Source organism: Anser anser (genome assembly GCF_964211835.1).
Source record: "Anser anser genome assembly, chromosome: 24".
Classification (NCBI taxonomy): Eukaryota; Metazoa; Chordata; class Aves; order Anseriformes; family Anatidae; genus Anser; species Anser anser.
The window spans coordinates 6230013-6252190 of record NC_139745.1 but is presented as its reverse complement, the minus strand read 5'-3'; the positions used below and the strand labels follow the sequence as shown (position 1 = coordinate 6252190).

Here is a 22178-nt window from a genome sequence, read left to right as displayed (position 1 = left end):
CACTTGGTCTCCAGTTTGCATGCTCCAAACTGGCAACTGGACCACTGCAATGCGAAGTGGGCTGTGGCCCTGAGCTGCCACCACCAGTCACATCACATACCTGCTAGACCTTATGAGGCCACACAGGAAAGAAACCGGTGGCTCGAGGCAGCCTTCCCAGCCTGCTCTGTTTTTACTCACCCAGTTCTGAACCGTTTCAGCTCCTCACGCAGGCCAAACCCAAAGCAAACGTCTGCCCATCGGTATTCCTACGGAGCTGCCCTGACTCTGTAGCTAACATCTGAGACAGAAGCCGAGTCCTGCACCCACCAGCTAAATATCTAACACCTCCCTCAAATCAATTTTTCCTTCCCCAAAGCACTACCTGTGAACACTCCATCCCAAAGATAAAGATCAACTGCCATGATGTACAATTTCTGGATATATGAGGGTTTTTTTCTCTCTGGGGAAGCCAGTATATGCGTTGGGAACAGCCTAAATGACAAATTCTCCTTAGTGCTTTCCTTTCTTCACTGCTACTTTACTGGAATGTCTTTTGAGGCACGAAGACAAATTCACCCAAACAAACTTGTGTAACTCTTTGCTGTTTTAATGGAATAACTCCCACACACACCAAAATGAAATTCCAGTTTGCAAAGCAACTGCTGTGAAACCCAAAGCAGGATTTCACCTTTACCCTACGGCCAGCAGACTTCTGATCACTGCTGCTTGCATTTGGCCTGGCTCTTCTTATTGATGCTGGATTGTTTACCCCTGCTTATGCAGATAACCGAGTCTTTCAAGTTGAAATGAATCCGACTAGAAATTACTTCTTTGATTTCCCAATGCTTTTTTCAAAGGCAGCAATGGTATTTGCACTTCTGAGTGCCAACCAGCCACAGGTAAAGAACTGCAGAGTAGGGCTCATTAAAGCCAATTATAATTAGATTGACCTACTTTGGTGCAAAAACGCTTAGTGAAACTTGTCTCCGCAGGATGAAGCTCATACCTTCATGAATCCAAAGTGGTCAATCATATTTACTTCCCAGGGACTCTTTTCGTATCATGTTTACTACATCAGTTAGGACAGCCCTGCCTTCCCCGGGGACTAGAGCTGAGCTAGGCACGACTCATTAACGAGCCTCGAGTACTTTGCATTTCTGCAGCACCTGGCATCTGCCTCTCTCCGTGCACTTTATCAATACACAATAAACACGAGAGTGGAATCCACCTCCCTCCTCTGCCTCAGTTCCATTCATTTGCAGAACTCCCAGAAAGGATGCGTTAGCTCGGTGCCAGCAAGCTGCACGGGACTGGGAATATTACTGTTATCACGGAGGTGTAAAATTAGGCCTGGGCTGGTTTAATAACATGAAGACTGCCAAAGATCCTTAAGCTTCAGTTCTCTAAAATTCAATCACATCCTCTTTTCTTCATCCAGACTGGCACTCAATAGGCAATGTGGGGATATTGAATCTGTCTCTGCTGCACATTTTTTATTTTAATCATAAGTAAATGTCATCAGAACAATTTAAGGAAGATTGGGAAATTAAAGAGGCTCTATCCTTCTATTTCCTGATGGTATAAAAGCTACTGATGCTGCATGAAGTTCAAAAAATAAATTCAAGGTCAGAGATGCTATGTTTCAAATACTCCCAAGGTCATATGAAAAACAAGATTTAAAATCAACGTAAAGTGATGCTGTCCTTGCATAATTAGTGATTAAAGCAAAGAATAAAGGGCAGAAAAGTGTAAACCTAGATGAATAAAAACAAATACATAATAGAAAATAGACACAGTTCTATGACATATCAAATCAATCTACTGAAATAATTGCGTGTTCATGATTCTGACCAAGATGTGCTTTGAACACAGCTAACAGAAAATTGCTTATTGCAAACAAAAATTAGTTTTTCAAAAGCTGACAATCTGGAAAGCAATATATTGTTCATCAACTGTAATAGTAGGGAGCTTCATTTATGTTGAACACTGCTGGAAAAAGTCAGCAGGCATGGGAAAGACATCCAGGAAGCCCCAGAGAATGTATGCATAGTCTATAATTTGTTTTCAGGTATGAGTTAGCTCAGACTTGACTGACAAAACCTTATCTGGAGTCTAAAGCACATGACAAGGAAACACAACATTTCTCCTCTGAAGACCTGCAAAAACAATTCTCTTTATCCCTTTGGCTCAGAAGCATGGACAGGCAGGTATAAAGGACAATGACAGTCAGCGCTATAAAGTTTAGATGAATTTGTATTTGATAGAGGATGATATTCTTCCAAAGTCTCTGGAGCACTCTTTCCAGCCCAGGATTCTGACACGAGGCACCTCCACACACCTCACTCAGGTAATGGAAAAGCAGGAGCTTCCTTCCTGGGTCACATCAACAATCCACCTTGTCCTTCAGCTCATCGTGGCCAGGTGGCCACAAGACAAAGCACCAGTGACAGCACAAGCTCTAACCTGAAGCCACTTTTTTACACCCACTGCAGGTCAGCATCAGCCCTGCCATCAGAGGATTTACAAGCTTTCCAGAAGGGTTGCGTTTACCCCTCTCGCTTTGCCACTCCTTATTCAAAAGCCACAACAGTGAAAGAGAAAGGTGAATACATACGGCTAGCACATCTGATGTCATCTACCAGAAGGTCTGGCACGGCAGCGTAAATATTTATGTAGGTATTCCACCTTTTAATGCTATTATTCATGGACTTCTACTTTCTGAAGTTGCAACACCAACAAGAAACTCATCAGTGGATATGCATTTGTGGGCAAGTGTCCTATTTTGTGACAGAGATGAGTAGGCTGAGAATGGAGCTAATTCTAACTTGTACTCTGCCAATGCAACCTGTCATTTTCAATTCTGGAAAGTGGTTTATTATGAGAGTATATCTTTTTAATGAATGCATCAATGTAATTTTATTGCAGTAGCACTTAGTTTCCAGACAAGGACGAAGGCATTATCACGCTTGGCACTGTTCAGTGGACAGAGCTTTTCTCCAACAAGATCACATCTAGCAGGGAGGAAAAAACACAACCCAACGAACACATTAATAGAGGGCTTGGTGCTTAGCAGAAAAAACACATCCTTATCCAGGGGCACAACAACCATTTCCTCAATGATAGAGCATAAAAGTCAGCTTTACCTGTCTCAACTCACACCACTTGTTTTGTGCAATATACGCTGCTTGAACAACGTACACAGACGAACCAGCTTCACTCCTGCACCATATGCACAAGGAAAATGAAATATTTACTTTGCAGTATGCTCACAAAAGAAGCACATTTCTAACAAAAATACAGGCTGTCAGTGGCATTTTATAATACACAGTTAATCCACACGCCACAGCTTCACAGGACTAGACACTTAAAGATGAGCCAAATACAGCTCTGTCTCCAGCTTGTTGAAGGGGGAAAGCTGCACACCCCTCAATTCAGGGTATCGATCAGCCTCGTGCCGCGCAGAGGGCAGGAAGAATGCCCTTGCACACAACAACCGAGGCTGCTTCTGACAATAGAAGCTAAATTACTGGAGACAGAAGCTGGTGGGAGGTTTACTTGCGCTATCAATCTGAAGTTGTTTAGACACATGAGCGAGGGACCATTCTCGTATTAGTCACTCCTGCCTCAGAGTGGCCTCCAATGCAATATTGCAGCTTGAGGACTAGAGCAAAACAGTCCACGCACCAATGGCTGCAGTGAGGGTAGCAGAGAACTGGTTCTCACATCCTCCATGTCTCACGGCTGGCAGTCATGATGGCCACTGTACACTGCCCAAAAATCAGCTGACACATGAATGAGGAGACTCGACCATTAAAACCCATTCATAGTAACAGAACTTTGTTATTTCCTTCAAATAAATAACACTTGCATACAGGAGTGATCCGCCTTGGCTGCTGCACCCCTCAAGTCTCTTCACTTAGAATTTCAGCAGCTCTCCAGACCCAGATAAAATTGCGCTTTCAAATACCGTTACTACAAATGCTCTTTGAAGGAGCTATTGCCAACAACACCTTTGTTAGTACAAAGGTAAAGAAAATAGGTACAAAATACAAAAACCCAAGATTGGTTAACCACCTTCCACCTACTTCCAATTCTTTAAGCTTTCCAGGCCAGATCCATGATGGCGTAAATCAAGGAAACGTTTTAACTATTCTGATTCACACCATATTAATCTCTAGGATACAATACTTTGGAGAGAGGAAAACAGAATTTACTTCTGAAGTGCTTCCTAAATTATAACGGTGCCCTTCATTTCTCAGCAGAAAAAAACTAATTTAGCGAACACTGATGTATGGTCATTGCACAATTCACAAGGAACAAATATCAAATCATATATACTGACTTGCTCTCAGCAGTATCGTCTATTAGTGATACATGGCTGTCTTCTCCTTAATGCAGTAGCGTTTGGTATTGTCATTTTCTTTAGTTATTGTTACTTAGGTACAAGTGTTTCTATTTTGTATTGTTCTAGCCTATTCACTGAAATAGATGAACATAAAAAACACTTTCCCCAGTGAAACTGAAATCCATATCCTGCAGACACAATGCAAGCACATTCCATTCTGACCTGAAATACCAGGGCCAGATTCTGCTACTTCATCAGTAACTTCTCAATTTTTTCTATGTACATTACTGCCCCAAATCATTCACGTTCACTGCATGAAGATCTTCCAACCAAGGCACTAGACCCCATCTCAGAACCAGAATGCAAATGCTCTTTAGGTTTTCAGCATCCTCTGAGCACACGTTTGGATGCCCTGAGCCTGTTAGTGCCCAAGGATGGAGACAGAGACAAGACAGCCAAACTCAGCACAGCAGCGCCCCGGTTTTCTCTGTGGGATGGCGCACGTGAAACTGCGCAAGACTCGCACGGCTCTTCACAAGGCTGCGTAGATGCTACAGCACAGGACCAGCACCTGAGGTCCCTACTGGACTTCTCTCTCCACATGAAGGCACAGGCAAGCCCCTTTCCGAAGGGGCCTCAAAAGACTACAGTCATGAGTGGGTTGGGAAATGGCTGCAGCCAGCTCCTTCACACAGGTCTTTTCACAACCTTATGCCAAAAAGAACACATTAAAAACTCACCCCCTGTATTAAACAGTCATTAAGAATTCCATGTTATTTTTTAAAACATTGTTTGATCTGCCATCTAAATTAGGAAAAAGTTTTTTTGCCCCAATGTTTACTCTTTTGAATCATTTATCAGCAACTTATCATGTTTTCTTACATAGCCGACCTAGATCTTCTCAATCACAATTCAGAACTAGTTTACCCATTGTCTAGCTTTGATTCTCCTGTTCATACAATTTAAGTGAACACACAGTGAAAGTACCTTCACACTTCATAAATCTAAGCCTTGTTTCCCTAAGTATTCACCTTTTCATAGTTTCAACTTAACCTACAGTCTTATATCAAAGCCTTCAGGGTAATAAATAATGCAGAGACATTCCATTAACTATAACTTTTAATCAAAAGCCACTGGATTGAAGAACATCATCAAGGGGATGATTTACACCTCAGATAGCCAGGGCCTTTTTCTTCTCTGAACGCATGGAATGAAGAATACAAGGGCAAAGAACAAGCATTTTATCTGAATCCAGCTCAAGCCCCTACTGCCAAGCCCAGGAAGAATTACAGCACCCACCTCAAATCAAGAGCAGCACGTGAGCTTTCAGCCTACAGCAGGTTTGCACAATCCTGCGGGGTACTGCAAATCAAACGCACCGTTCTTGAAACCAACTTAGTCACTCCTCCAGTCCTCGGAGACATTTCTTCCCTTCCATCCCAGCAGTCCTTCACTCCAACTCTGCCACCACCTTAGGTGCCATTTAGTGCTGCCCATACCTGGGGAACAGAGCCCAGGTTTCTAGACAGCTATCGAAGAGATCTGTTACCTTTAGGCGTCATTCCAACCTCAGCATAGCAATTCCGTGTTAAGGGATTCCCAAGCAGAGAAAGAAAGGGAGGAGAGGAGGTGATGGTGGAGTTAAGATGCAGCAATAACATATTTAGCTTTTCCCACGTGTCCATCTACTCTCTCCCAACCAAAACTTTTGCCTTAGAAGATTATGTAAATTCCCCACACCCACAGGGGATTTCTAAACACATTGCTATCCTTGCAGCTCTCCAGCAAAAGCTCCAACCAAGGCACCTTCCAGGTAGAAATTGCAAATACTTCCACAGCCCAGGAAAGGCAAGTCTGGAACCTCCAAGGGGCACCGCGCTGCCACACAGATGTGTGATGATACGATGTTTCTAACATGTCTCGGAAGCGACACACACACATTTTAGATTAGGAAAATCCTGGACAAAAGCATGGTAGTTCTTCCGTTTCCCTAACGCCTGGCCAGATCCATCTTGGCACTGCTTTAGGCCAGCCCATTTTTTCCTACATAGACTGGACACAAAGAACAGTTTATTCCCCCCACCTGTCTCTTCCCAAGACAGATGATTTACAACCTGCACTTCTCTTGTCTGCAGCCACCTGTGAAAGGAAAAGAAACGTTTGCCTATTCTTTTAAGTTCTCTAGAAACAGAACAGGCACCTACATATTGTGATAATTAATTCACCAATTTATTTTTGCTTAACAAAAGTACCTAAACTGGAAATGCTGAGGTCAACAGACCCAAAACGTTGGAAAGTGCTACCGGAGGCAAACCCAACCTGCTCAGTGCTTCCTTGTTCAAGTGTGCTTCCAAACCGCTGGCCAGGTTCTGGCCTCCTCACAGCTGCTCCACGTCTGTCTGCGGCATAAAGTCAAAGATCAGCCAAAACGCTGCAGCTAGGGCAAAGCCTGGGTGGAACACTGCCCCATTCCCATGGTTGAGATGCTGGCTGCACATTTCCTCCTCAACACCAAAAGATAGCCTTCTCTTTAGAAAAAGAAAAAAAAAGTATCTTCTGCTTTATTATACTTTGTGTGAACCTCGAAAGGGCATACACTTACAGTAGCAAGGTCAAAAGTTCTGGTGTGCTGCAGAGAAAAAAGGAAAATGCCCAATTTTAGGAAACATCAAAAGCCATTGCAGGGCAGAACTCAGACCACAAGAACACGACACCGCACATATGTCTGTCTTACCGCTGCACAGCGGCCCCCTGACATGTTGAGAGGCCAGAGACTGCAACTGCTGGAAAGTAATGCCTTGTTTGGTTAAGGCAGAAATTGCTTAAGCGAGTGCACTGGTCATAACAGCAGCTGCCAGATCTCCCCTTGAGGCTAAAAGCTCTCTGCTCTTAGTGGAGGACAGAGGGCAGCGTGGCATGCTGACCTGACATGGGCTGTCCTCTGCAAGCTTGCTTCATCCCTACACTGGAATGGCCTGGGAACAGAAGGGACTCGGTCTTCAAGACCCTTATCAGATTTTATTTATTTTAAAAACAGATCTCTGTCAAAGGGCAAGCCAAAAATCACACTACCGTGGTGTAGCTGGTAAGGACTTGAGCTGTTCCATGAGTATCACAACACGCACTCCTGGGGGCTATCGAAGAGACATCACGGTGTCATGCTGGCTTTCCCCAGGTGCACGCTGTACCTTTCTCAGCTACTTTTACAGTGCTTACCCCTGCAGATTTATGTACCACTTTACCATCTGAAATGCTTAGAGCCTGAACAGAAGCAAAGCAAGCTAGGTAACAGGACAGGCATTTAGCAGTGGAGACTTGCTAAGCGAGGAGGGAAGTGGGATGGATTCCTTCTGCTTTTGTTGGTAGAAGTGAAGTAGAATAGCTCACACTAATAATAGAGAATAATAGAGATTACTTGAGCGTTATCACCAGAACAGTTTAAAGAAAGCTATATTTTCAGTTAAATATTTCAACTTAAACATGTATTTGTTTCACTTTTTTCCTCTTCGCTATTCCCTCCCCCATCCCTTCCTCTGCAAAAGTTGGGAGAGGGAAGAGAAAAGCCAAAAAAGGGAGCTCAGATCTCTTCAACATTTTGCAAGAACATTTAGCAGGAAGTTTTAAATGATTAATATCTGAAGTCCTGCACAATCACCAGGCTAAGGCACTCCTATGGCAGAAAATCCATTCTCAGCAGACAAGGGCCTAACCGTATTTTGTTGTGCCCTTGTGGGACTTGGTTCTGTTTAGGGCTGGAACAATCGCCTGGAGCCAAGTTTCTCACACTTTGTATTGTCCTTCTGCTGTAAGCCTCTCAATAGAGATTAACAACTTCAAGATTTTATACTTGATTTTCTTCAGCTTTAAGCACACTGCACAGCCCTCTCCGGACCCTTTTACAACTCCCAGTGAGTGCTTTGTATGGGCTCAGGCAGGGAAAAGTCACCACCCCCTCCAATCCTTTCTGCTTTTATAAGGATGGAATAATGCTGCGTTCCTCGCCCTTCTCTGAGCGTGTGTGCAAGGGTATGTAAAGAAGACAAAACATAACCAGGCTTTAGCACTCCCTTCAGCATACAGATGAGACGATTTGAAGAGCAGTGGGGAACTCTGACCTGCGCCGTGTGAATGGATCCTTTGGTGCTGGCGGCTGCAGGAAGAGCAGCACGGGATGCACCAGTCCCACTGATGGGACACGGCACTGTGCTGCTGAGGCAGTAACAGCCCTTACACCCTGGCCCCAGCGGGGAAGAAGCCGTGACACGTGGGCTCTGTGCCCCTTCACAGGGGCAGATTTCAGCCAGGTTACAAGACAAAGGCTCTTGCCCTAAACACAAATGCAACTTGCAGGAAAATCTAAACAGGTAGTGGCACGTGGCATGAAAAGATCTACATCTGAACCACCCGCATTTCTTATTTGCCAAATGCTTACCAAAATCAAGTCTGCTGGCAGCTTTTTAGGCTGTCATTTTCTTATGACAGAGAGAGTCGTATAGAGAAAATGGAGCAGGCCAAGTTTGAAATGAGGAAAGAGGAAAAGCAGGGCTCCTGCTACTTGACTTCCAAGCACGCAGGATTACATGGAAAAACAGGATTCCATGGGAAAAGTACCAAAGGAGCAGATGGGAGAGGAGCAAGGATGCGAACAAGTGTGCTTGACCTTGGACTGGGGATTTCAAGGTCAAGAGTGAACACAGCCAGTGAACACACTACAGGCTACACATAACAAGTGGTTGGTATGCACAGCGAGCTTTAATATCAGAGATGGCACAACCAGCAAAGCTACATCTTGTTTTAAGGAGCTATTACATCAATGAATCAATGTAAGTAGATGGACAAGATGATGTAAACATGCACCGCTAAACACAGCAGGAACGTGTCTGACTTCAACAAGCATCTAAGAAAATCCCTGCTAATGTATGCTAGATAATCTAAGCAGTATCAAAGTAATCATTAGAGAAGTCTGCGTTCATCAAGATACATAAATGAATATATTTTGTGCTTAATATTTTGTATCAGCAGTCTCAAAAATATTGCCTTCTATTTGTGCTAGCTCAAGTTAGCAGCAGGAGGCATGGCACGAATGCCCTGGCACACACCACTTGATCCAGTAGCTAGCAGATAGCAATGGACGCAGCGTCAGAAAACATTTCAAATGTGAGTAACAAACAAGACTTTGCTTGGCCAATACCGATGAGGAATTTAAACAAATTACTCCACAACACAGAATGCCTCAGCACCTGTTATCCAAATTTCAGTTGTCACCATCTTCCACAAAAACATGGTGACAAAGACCACACGCTGCTTCACCTGGAGAGCTCCTGAAATAGCACGCACAGAACAAAGAAACGGGCTCTGCCTGTTCAGACTATCACAAATGAAGAGATTGTTTCCGCGCTCTGCTGACCTACAGAGGTGGTGTTCAGCCAGGCAAGCAGAGTTTGTCAATGCAAGGAGCGTACATACTAAGAAAGAAAACCCTGAACCTTTTAGCAATGAACAAGGAGTAAGAATTTTGTCAGCAAGGCCGAAAATACTACAGCTCACTCAGCTTTAAGCAGGGTTCAGCTTCAGCATAGTACTAGACAAGATGTGCCATGCTGGTGTCTCTTTGTACTGGATTGAAACCAGAGTCAGGGACTCACGAGTAAGATTCCTCGTGTAAACTGCACGTCTGTGCTTCTTCTGACTCTACCCCATACAATAAACATCACACGGATCCAAATGCAGTGGTACAGCGACATGAAGCATTTGCATTTAGTACTGAATAGAAACACTACGAGGAACATCTTACACACCCCACCTCCAGGCTGTGCTTTCTCTGCAAACGGATGATACTCACTGCCAAGCCTATGCAGAACCTGCGTATTTTTCACTGCCTCAAATCCGAAAGAGAAGCACTTGGAAGAGGAGCTGCAATTATCTCACGAAACACGTGAAGTTCAATTGCTTTATCTGAGCCCCACTCAGCCACTGATGTTGAGTACAGGAGGATGTGGAGTGGACTGGAGAGCCGAGCCTGTAACTCGTGCTAGGCTACTGCAACCAACGTGCCATGCAATCCCCCAGCAGATGGTATAACGACAAAACACAACCCTGAGCTGCCACCAAGCCACTGAGCCTGTTAGGGGGTGATCTCTGATAGCAGGAGGGAAGCCAGGCAGAAGCTGTCCCTGCCTGCAGCCCACCCAGCCACGGGTAGGAAGGCGTAGGGAGCTTCCAACCTGTCCCATATTGGTGGGGTCGTTGTTCAGGGTGGTTACAGAGAGATCTCACACAGATCCCACAGATCACAGACTGACCCCACCCCAAGCACCAGGCAATGGGACTCGGCTGAACGACTGACAGAAGAGGTTTCAAAGCCCCACATACCAGATAAAGGTTTAACTACCAGGCAACTCTCAGCTGGTCTGAATTTTACAGGGCAGCGGCAGAAAGCTGCCTGGAAGTATTCAAGGGAGCCTGAAGGTAGAGAAATTAAGAGCAAGGCTTTGCAAGCCTCCTGAAGATCAGCGGGAGCATCTCTCACCCCAAATTACCATTCCGCCCAGCTCCCGGCAGCCAGCGGCTCCGTCCCGGCGCGGGGCTCGCGGCGATGCCGTGACGTTGGCAGGCAGTTGCTAGGCAGAGGCACACATCCAGCAGCCTAACCACGGGTCTGCTACAGGCTGCCTTTCAGAAAGGAGAAAGCGGGGGGGAAAAGCCTCAATTTTACACAGAATATTCGTAGAAATTTCTTTGAATGCTAAGCAACTAGTTGACAGAGTTTGGCAACTGCAAGCTGAAACGAGCTTCAGCTGTCTGTGTGGCTTCACAAGGAGTTGCAAAAAGCCTCTCCTCCTCCCTTTCCTACACGGGATTCGTGCCTGCAGTATTCAGCAACACCCAGATGCTTTTTCTGAACACTGGGCACCGCAGGAAACCAAGCGGTCTGGTCTGGAGGAAAAGTGCCATCCCCAGACCAAAGCAAGCAGGTGGGATTATTCTTAGCAGTGAGCTTTACATGCACAACTTGGACCTGAATTTTGGCATAGACCCTCCAGCATCCAGGGCTTTGGATATGACGAGCCCAACAGTAGTGTTTTAAGCAAAGCCAGCAGCTCCAGATATTTCCATGTATCTTAGACACAGGTGTGGCTGCTTCCCACTTGCACTAGACACAGAACAGAAAAGCTCTCAGCCGTCTGCCTGGAGTCAAGCGTTTGATCCAGGTGACTCAACTCTAGCCAGCTCCAGGACTAGAGGTATGGGATGCTTCGTAAACAGCAGTATTTAAACTCAGAATAAAGGTTAGAGCCTTGTGATAGAAGCAGACAATGCTTCTGCCACCCAGCACAGGGAAGCGACCACGTACACGCAGCGGCTCTGCCCCCTTCTCCCCAGCTACCCTGTGCTGCCCGGCTGAACAGACGTGAGGCGGCTTTCCCAGCTGCTGTGCTCCTGGACCACTTAGAGCAGTGCAAAAGCAATCAAACAAGTGGCCCATCGGCAGTTTCACATTCGCTTGGCTTGCAACAAGTCACCCTGAAGTCTGCTCTGCCATCCAGTCGTTACGTGGATGCAACGTTCTGAAAACGGCCTGCCATCCGTGCAGACAAGGCCCCGATTCATTCCTTACAAATTACTGGGTTAAATGTAGAAGTCACTGCATGTATTTCCATGGCCGACAGCATTCGGTATGCTAAACTCACACTTCTGTCTTATAAAATCACATCAACTCTCATCACTATTGAAGTCAACTCCAGCGGGTTTTTCATTTATGAAGCTGTTTAGATTCATAATCCAGAAACTCAGGGATTTTGTTTGCTCTCAGCGGAACTTGGATTCAAGAGTTAGGTTTCAACCTGAGGCACCAAGTGACGTTCCCACCCAAAACAAGCCAAAACTGAGTTTCCTGATGGTTGCAACAAGTCTATCCCTCACAAGCAGCCACCCATTAGCAACCTGATAACAGTAATTATCTGCAAAAGTTCACAGCTGCACAATTCCTGATGAAACTGGGCAACCTGTGTGGACCATCCATTACTTGAAACCGTTTGCTCAGCTCTGCGAGGTAACACAGTTAGCCCAGTATTCAGCCTGAATGGCCTCTTCTCAAGGGATGTAATTTTCTCCCTTCAAAACTTTCTCTTTCAAAATAGTCTCTTAATCAATTTTGACTGTTCCCTTAGCGCCACGACTCTTCTACACAGCCATTGTCAGCATAATAATAATACCAAGCACTTATATAGCCATTTCCATCTTCAAAGCACTTCACAAGCATTAACCAATTAATGCATATTCTTCCCATGCTGTCTACCGCGACGAAGAGCCTCACCGGGTATCCCTGTGACTGCCCTTCATGGCTTTTCAGTGGACCAGACAGCCTTGAACTGCACGCCACCATCAGCCTGCTCTGCAGTCGTTCTGCATCATGTTCTGACGTGGGCCAGAGAAGCTCCACATCCCACTCTGGTAACAGGAAAATGGCTTTGCAGTCCACCATATGAGCTTGCACACACCTTTTATCTGAAACCAAGAGTTAGCCTAAGAAGATAACGTTTAACAGATGGTTAAGGCACTAAACTGGAACACAGGAGGCCTGATGATGACCCTTGAATAATTAAAAACCTCCAACATGAGATGAGGTGACTCCTTTGAGCAAGGTTTCACAAAACCAAAGAGGAATTCAGCTAAGGACCACAAGTCCCCTTTCACATGGAAATTCAGCGTTCAGGACTAGATTTACAAATATATTTAGAAACTAAGAACTGCAGCCAGCCATCGTGTAGCATTTACAAATGCACCTGAGTTTTGCAGCTAACATATCCTCTTACAAGCCAAGCGCATACTTACTTAGGCATCTAAACATCCTTGGAAAGATTGCCTCAAGAGTCCAAGACTCAATAAAAGCGTTTAAGATAACTTGACAAGAGTCTCTTAAAATTTTACTCTTACTTTCTCTCTGCATCTGTAAAATGACCATGGTGGGAAAAAAAAAAAAAAAAAGGAAGAAAGAAATTTACATGCTTAATTCTTTAAATGTCCACAGAGAGACCTGGTTATATTTTCATTCATTTATAGCTACATGGAAAGTGCAGGAGTTATCTTCGGTAGCTGCAAGGTGGCCACCGTCCCTTTTTAGCATCCGGGGTTCAGAGAAAAAAAAAAAAGGCAGAAGTTCTGTAGAAGACGATGATACAGAAGAACTGGCTCCAAATACTCAGCTAATGCCATAACCAGCAAACTAGCTGTCAGTAATAACCAAACTCTTATACCTGCAGATAAAAACATGAAAAACCTCATCCTGAGTAAGCACATACTCCACTTATTAAAAAACTCTTCACTCTTCTATGGCAATTCTCATCTCCCCACGCTCAAAGAAATGCAATGTACATTGCAAGTGCTTTGAGATCTTCCAACAAAACACACTCTGCCAGGCATTTGTATTATAACAGCTCGCTCTTCTATTATTATATTTGAATTACAAAAAGAGGCAAACAGAAGGCAATTTCTCGTGGGAATTTTTGTTGGGATATAAATCCATTTTTTATTTGATTCTGTTAACAGCACTTTCACATTCACTTCCTTTAAGTATTGCTGCACTTTATTACTAAATGCCTGCTTGTCACCTTGAGCAAAGAAAGTCCCCTGAAGTCCCTGTTGCACAGAAAAGTTAAACAATTGACTTTGCCCAATGAGATAAAAAGACAGTGACGTGGCCTAACCAACAAACAGATACAAAAGGTTTCTAATGAATTCTACGCAGAAAAAAAGCAAAAAGAAAAACTGAAACCTTTCAATTATATCAGAAGTTTCAGTCCCTTCACGTGTGAATTTCACATTGACAACAGTTTTGGGTGTCCAAACATACCACCATCAACCAGTGCATGCTCTGAAACCAGGAAACTGAACTTATTTTTATCCTGTTCTGATCCAATTTAGCAAAATTCTCACGCTAGGTACCAATCTGCTGAGACTCACGCACAATTTTCCTACAAATTGAATCACAATCTACTCATATGCAAATCTAAAGCATGCAGTTTCTGTAGTCTATGGACTCCACGTATGCCTAGCTAACAGATTCTCAGAACTTATTCCCAGTATATTGCACGATTTTATTTTTCTTTCAGCTTGTCCATTCATTTAAAAACTCATTTTCGCCCTTAGACTTTCTATTTAATCTTAGTTTTCAATCCTAAAAGTAGATCAATACCTTTCTTCTTCAATCTACATAGCTCTCAATCAAAGAGTTAACAAGGGGTGAATTGAATCGACTTGTAGGTTCAAATTGGGTATTTTTTGTAAGAAGTCTCATTTGCTAACCGCAGTCATGGAAAAGGAAAAAAACCTCCCCGTAACAGAATGGCCCTCAGTGTTAGATTCCTAGGCAAAAAAAAGGTTATAATTTGTTCTCTAGCTTAAGACTGTCACAGCACTTAGCAGGAACAAATGACAGACCCTCCCATAAAACATTATTTTCTGGAGTGTTTTAAATCCAGTGGAATTAACTTGCTGTTCCTAAGATAATTTCCTTCAGTTAGGACTGATTCAGCTATTTATGAAGATAAAACGACAGCGTGGGCTTTGCAGGATGGTTTCTCGTATCCTAAATCTTGCCAAGGTGAAGAAAGCAGCGCTCTATCTAGTACAGAGGAAGATACCTCTGTCTGAGACTTCTGGGCTGAGGTACTGGATGATCTGCCTTCATGGTCGAGGCCCAAGAACTTCATTCAAAAAAAAAAAAAAAAAGAATAATAATGGTTTCACCAGGCTTTGCTCAAGGCTTTAAGCAAAGTAATATCTACAGCGTGGGGACCGTTTCACACATTGTTCCCTCTGCACATGAGCACTGACAGTTTATTAAGTGTATTTTCATTAAAGCATCCTACTGAAGTCGAGAAGCTCCAACACTGCTGCTTTATCAGCTGCTGAAGAGCAGCAGCATTTGCCCATTGTCACAGCACAGCCTCCACAAACCGAGCTGGAGCCCTCAGGCCAGGGATGGCCGTGCAGAGGCTCCAGCACACGAGTAACACCGTCCCCCTCCTGCATCATACCAGGACTGGGTCCTTTGGAGACTGTGTGTTAAACTCAGCAGTAGGAATAAAATCCCAATAGTACCAGGGACAAATTCCCTACCCTTCAAATGCTCCTTATTTCAGCGAGTGGACGCTATTTTTTACTATCAGCATACCGAGTCCTTTTCCAAGTGTGCTTAACTTTAATGAAAACATCCCAGGATTGTTGCTGACAGATGTGCAGTGTCCACAATCAGCGCCTAACCTTTCCATAACGGAGACAAAAAAACAATAGAGGGATATAAACAATATGCTGCATGATGCAAGTAGCATCTTTTAAAATGGCATTGGCTTTGGAAAAGCTCCAGGCTTCATTATCCTTCTGAGGAAATAGATTTCCTTTCTGGAAGAAAATATATTTTTCTTGATATTATTATTCAGTGTATCAAATGGGAAAGGAGCATTGAATTGTGCCTTTGTTACAGAAGAAATGAGCTTCCATTTTCTGTACCTCCAACTTGGCATTAACTGCTCACCGAACTTCAGATCAAGCATCTGTCTAACAAAGGACCAGATCCTCCTTTGCCCTGCAGCAATTAGAGGAGGGGAGAATCCTGCTGAAGATAATGGAGTTACAGAAATGTGAAGGAGGCATGACCGGGGAACAGAATGAGACCCGGTGCATCCTTACGTCCTCAAACTGCAAGACTGGCTTCTATGCAAGACCCTCAAGATGCCAGCTAAAAATGGTCATTTTGGCTAAAAAAAAAAAAAAAAGCAGTGAGTCCCCTGTACAAGCCTTTAGGTCCTGAGCTTGGGAATGCACCGGTAACAAAAGCAGAGCCAGGGCAGAACGGTAACAATATCCAAGTGATCACACAACCGTGTATCATTCCCCACTGTGAAGTTTTCTGGCAAACTCCGTGGAAAACCAAAACAACTCGAGCATTAAGGGAATCCACTCATCCTGCTCTTTCAGGCACTAAGTGCCACCACCAGCCCTCTGACGGGCTCCAAAAGCAATGACAGATGCCATTAAGGAGGAGGCACAATAACTACGAAACAAACTTCTGTTTCATCTCTGCAATCCCTGAAACATTTATCTTCCTCATACATAAGACAATACTTCTATTTATTTTTTCCACTCTGTTCAAGAAGCTGAAGCTCAGACAGTTTAAGCAACTGCTTCAAAGCCAAGGAGTCTACGACAGGTTAAATCCTGAAGGTCCAGACCACCCCTTCTGTCAACAGCCTGCTTTTGCTTGCGACCAGTATTCAATTTCCTGATGCTTTTGGTGAATTCTTTGTCTGCTGCAAGTCTCCCACCTTCCCATCTATGCTGGAGTACGCTCTTCTTTTAAAAGCTGTGCCGCAGTCTTTCACTGCAAGGCACAAGTGTGGCTCTATACATAGAAGAAACTCTGGAAGTGGTATACCGCTAATTACAGACGGAGCTAAGCAACCTGAGTTGGAACAGAAACTGCATTTCATTATATTTCTGACTTTTTGCCATGAGTACTTTATTTCTTGAAGTTCAGCAGCAGACAGACAACTTTCACCTCAGAATGTCATTCACAATTAATCCCAAATTGTACATGAAATGGTTGAATTCACTCCATGCAATCAAGGGAGAGAACCAAGAGCATAAAACTTGTGTGGCTAATCAACACAGTGCAATTTGTATCTGCTGAAAGCTTATCACAACATACTGGGATCTCTCTGCAGAATAAATCTGTAAATCATTTCAGGGTTTTACAGATTCTACTTATCCCCATTTTACAGATAGGGAAGTGAAGCAAGGACAAAGGCTCATGCCCTCAAGGACTTTTGAGAGCCAACTGCCATGGAAAACAGCAAGAATTGGGCTTTGATGCCTTCTCCAGTTGGGAGGGAGAGAGCAAGGGCACAAGTAACAGGAGAGCACTGAACCATAAAATCACCACTTGTGGTTAATTCTCCAGCGGTGATTAATTCATCTTCCTCGTCTCTCTATTTCAGTGCTCTTGCACCTTCTAAAACAACTAGCTCTGGAGACACTGATGGGGCCAGGATAATCAAGTTAAGTGACTGTGGTTTGGTGCAGTGCCCTGTTGCTCTACATCTCGCTAAAGGAAAACAAAATGTAGCTGCTTCTCAAGTTAAGGGATACGTAGGTGGCACTAAGGCAAGTGTTGAAACCCAAATAAAGCTATTTCATCATGACAGAACAGAGTTAGCATTCCAGAGTGCTAGTGCAAGCCAGAGGCCAAAAGAACAAATCTTCTTTGTTTTTAAATGTTCTGGATAAAGACAACTTTATTTGATATTCCTCATTGTTTTATCTGCCTTGAAATGGGAACTGCAGACATTTTGATAAATGTATTGAGAAATTGTTCTCTTTCAGTTTAACTACTGTAAAATGCCTTCACATCCGCGAGCGCAAACACAGCTCAGACCTCATCTGCAGCAAGAAAGCATCTCAAAAACACCTCCTCTCTCAGCAGCAGCAGAATGGCACTTCTGTGCTGCAGTCCAGCACGCAGCAGCATGGAGTAAGAAGACAGAGTCTATCCTCAGTTCTGCTGGTAACCTGCTGTGCGACCTCGGGCAACTCTTTCTGTATCTGGTCCTACCTCGCCCCTGCCCTGCATTTACAGCAAAACGTCTCTGGACAGACGGTTTCTGCCCAGTGCCTTCTCACAGGGCTGATAATGGAGCAGGAGCAGCAAGGTCTTCTTACATGGAAGGTGGAGGGAGAGAAAACATGCCGACAGGATATGAGACGCTGATGATTTCCTTCTGATTGCAGATGGAGAAAGACTTGCATGTTGAGGCCAGCAAGAATTACTAAGAAGGAAGCACAAATGGCAGGGAACACTGAGGTACACCAGGCCTTTGTGAGAGCTTGGCAGCACTCCTATCAAGCCCAGCCTGATGTACACACGAGTATAAAGCTGTTTTCTGGTGGTGCTGGTTGCCTTTCCCATCTATTGTCTTTACACAAACTTGGCTGAAGAAGCAGACTTGGCAGTGTGGGCAGAGAACTCCCCTGTATTGTGGTCTCCCCCCAATCTTTGCACCCCCCAAACATTCAAGAATTACACCCAGTACTTGTTGACAGCTTGGACAGTACAATCTTCCAGGCAGGGGCTGCCTCCAACTGTGTATTTACACAACACTGGACACAAAAGGGCCTCTGCTCATCCAAAAAGCTGCTGGGTTCACCATGCTACAAATACATACCAAAACATGTTGGATGGGTGTTCCTTCAAGTCACATTCCCCTTCTTTCACTCTAAATACCTGCTTCCCCCTGAGCCAAGTCATCAGTTCAATTTCAAGTAGATTTTTCGCAGTCAATAACACAGGGAGAATTTTTTTTTTAATTACTTCCTTATCACACATCTCCCTGGCAACCAGCGCTGCTCCAGGCCTCACAGTTGCAAAAATCTTTCTGCACTTTGAGTGAAAGTCACAAATCACCAGATCTCCCTGCTTCACGACTATTTGGGCCTCGCGGAAATTATTATTAGCAGCAGGACCAAGTCCCTGGTTCTCCATCCATCCAGCAGACCACAGTGTGAGCACACAAACAGGCAGTTTATTATCACGGCAGCGATGCCCGCACCTCAGACAGAAAATTACTGCAACCGTTCCTGCAAGGCGCTGCTGTACCTCAGCCTGGGAAGATGGAAAGAACACCATACTACGTCCACTGTGAAGCGACAAAAGCAAACAACAAACCAAAAAAATCCTGTTCTGCTTTCACACAAGGGAGGTATAAGAAAATTGCACACAAACTCACTGCAGCATACTATCTCCATTCTGGCTGTGTCCATGGCAGCAAAGAGACTGAAACAGAGTTAATTTGATTTCTTTAATCAATGGGATTTTCCCAATTACACATTAACCACTATCAGATCAGTCAGCCACTGCATAGCATGGCAGAAGCATATTTATTTTGGAGATTACTGCACTGCATCATGTTTATTGCAAGCAAAGTACATTGATTTCCATAATTGCACTGTACTTCACTCCTCCAGAAACACTGTGTAAACACAGAAACTATAGGGGCTACCATCACATTTTATTATTTTTTTTAAATCTCCATCTTGATTTCAAGAACTGGACACTTGCATTGCTTTCAAAGTAGGCACTCACCTCGGGAAGCCTCAGAAACACCTCACAGTTGTGCAGGAAGCACCTCTCAATGAGGAGCTTCACTCACCTTTGCAGAGAATTAAGAAATGAAAAAGGAAAAGCAGTCTTGTGTTTAAGGCTCAGCCTGACATATTTACAGCTGCACCAAAAATTCCCTAAGTGACCTTGTGCAAGTCTCACAATACAGAGAGCAGCTTGCGTCCCGTCGATAAGGGACAACATGGGCTGCCCCGCGGGCACACGCGAGGGCACCACCACAGGGAGCTCCATTCCTATGGTCAGTCTTCCTGGGCGAAGCAAAAGCTTACCTGGTTTTAAAATCCATTAAAGCCTTATGCTGTTAACTGTCCCCTCAGTCATCTGCACCCGCAGCAGCTACGCTTGCATGTTGGAGTCAACATACGTGATCACATTACCTCTGCCACCTTTGGTTCCTGGATATGTTAGACAGGCAACTTAGAGCTAGACCAATTCAAGCAGAACAGAACCTTTGTTACTCAACTTATTTCTCTTTATAGCCCTTAATAGTAAAGTCTCACCTCTCCCCTTCCACTTGAATTTGCTATGCTTTCTGTTGCACATATTTCAAATCTAGGCCTACTCATGGTGGTTTTGAACCTCTCAAAGCCTAGAAATATAAATGATTATACAGAAGCATTTTAAAACCCACTCAGCCAAATACAGATTTGATATAATTTCTCTGAAGCCTATGAAAAATGACTCCGGCACTGTGTCTTGGGACACTTTTTGCTAAAAATTGAGTTAGCAAGGCTTTTCTTATCAGACGCACAAAGATGCATCTATTGCAGCCTTCTCCTCAAAACCTTCATACCAGCTACAGCTATGCTGTAAGCCTCAACTTATGTGATGCAGTGAAAGTGAATAGTCAAACAGTTACCTGCACAGTCAGAACAGAAAACTCAAGTCCAAATCCTATAATGCACTAGCCAGAGTACTGTGCACCCTTCCCATCTCCAGTGAGGGTTTTGTTATTAGAGAAGTAGCAAAGGGCTTTGGTACACCTGAAGGAAGCAGCTCAGAGAGGAGACATCCTTCAGCCAACCCTCCAGAAGCACTGAAGATACACAACTGATGTTACAAAGGTTAGGCTGCCTGACTTCCCCCCAAACCTGTCTGACCATTAACATTATAAGTTTCCTCTGGTCAAGATCCATGCCAAATTTAAGTAGGAATTACTGGGGGAGGAAGGAGGGCCTGCAGCAGGAATAGAAACACAGCTGTGAAATTTGGCATTTCACAAAAAAAAAAAAAAGGCCTCTCAGGAAACAGAGCAAGGCAGCAAGTAGTACACAGTAATTGAGCAGTTGCAAATCCCTGGAGCACAGGTAGAAACAGTTAACAGCAAATGGAGTCAGGGGAAAGAATTATTCTTTGCTTGTCTATAAAGACAGATTAATGAGGCAGTCGCTCCCATATCAGAAAATGTATTATCTACAGCAGGAATACTACACGTGACATCAACAGCTGCACCCTGAACCCTAAACCACCTCAGCACAAAGCATATCCACTGGGATCTATTGCAGACTGCCTGGACCACATTCCCTGTACCCATTTTGACGTATGCCTTCTTCTGACAGACACTCCTAGACAATTGGAAGGCAGCCACCGAGGATCAGCTGAGCAGACATCCACCTCTGTTCCACTGCAGGCTGGCTCAGCTGGGGTCCATCAACCAGCTGAATACAAAATTTCCCTAGGAGGTACCTGACATACAAAGGCTGGGCTCCATGGCAAGGAAAGCTTGAGCTCAGATGTTCTTCAGCAGCAGAGAAGCCATGACAGAAGTCAGAGAGACAGACAATGAACAATTATATGGCAAAGGAAAGCCTCCTGTATCCCGAGTGATGAACTCCATCAAAGACTGTGAAGACAGAAGTGAAATTGCTTCCCAAAGGTTACACAGCAAGGCAGAGCCACAGAATTGCGACCTAAACATCCCAGGCTTGAAGTAGAGTCCTGGCTACCACCCAGCACTAAGGGTGTTCCTACTAAAGGCTCCTTCCCCTGCCCTTCTCAACCCATCAGTATGGACACACACTGGTATGGAGAAAACCATGATGAATTTGGACATTCTTCCCTGAGAGCTCACAAGTGTGCAAACCAATATGAAGAGGTAAGACAGTAAGTTCACTACACTCCAGTCAGTCAAACCTGAGTGCCACGCAGTTGTCCAGGCACATGGAGAGGGAAGGATTGTCTTGTAGTCCCATCCAGCTGAGGATCACCTGTATAACCCCACCGTGGAACACAAAAACCTACAGGCCAGGCCACGTTACCTCCCCCAAGTCACCAGGGTGAGGAGGGAGCACAGCAACACGAAGCCTTCTGCATTTTGCCATCCTCTCTAAGCACTATGAAGTCAGTCTGATCCCATGCAAAGAAGGCTGCACCCTCTAAATGTTTGCCATAAACGCCTCCCTTCCTGTAACAAGAGACATTAGCAAGACATGAATGAGTAAGTGGGAATCATTCATTCCATTTAGCACTGATATCCACACTGCTTCAGCACTGATAGTAGGACTCGGATCAAAATGATATACTCAGCTATTGTCATAAAATACTGTAGTTTTATCACGTGCCACAATCAAATATAATCAAGCTGGTGACTATTCCCTTCCCTCCTACATAAAAACATCTATCCACCACTTCAGAGAGTTAGTATCTCACACCCTCACCCCTTTAAAAAAGGCA

General features: G+C 44.3%; 1 protein-coding gene across 17 annotated transcripts in view; it reads right to left on the bottom strand.

The window, feature by feature from the left end:
- CSMD2 (CUB and Sushi multiple domains 2) overlaps positions 1-22178 on the bottom strand; it is a gene marked incomplete at its 5' end in the record, with an annotated part of 338842 nt that overhangs the window by 274355 nt on the left and 42309 nt on the right. The window lies entirely within an intron of this gene.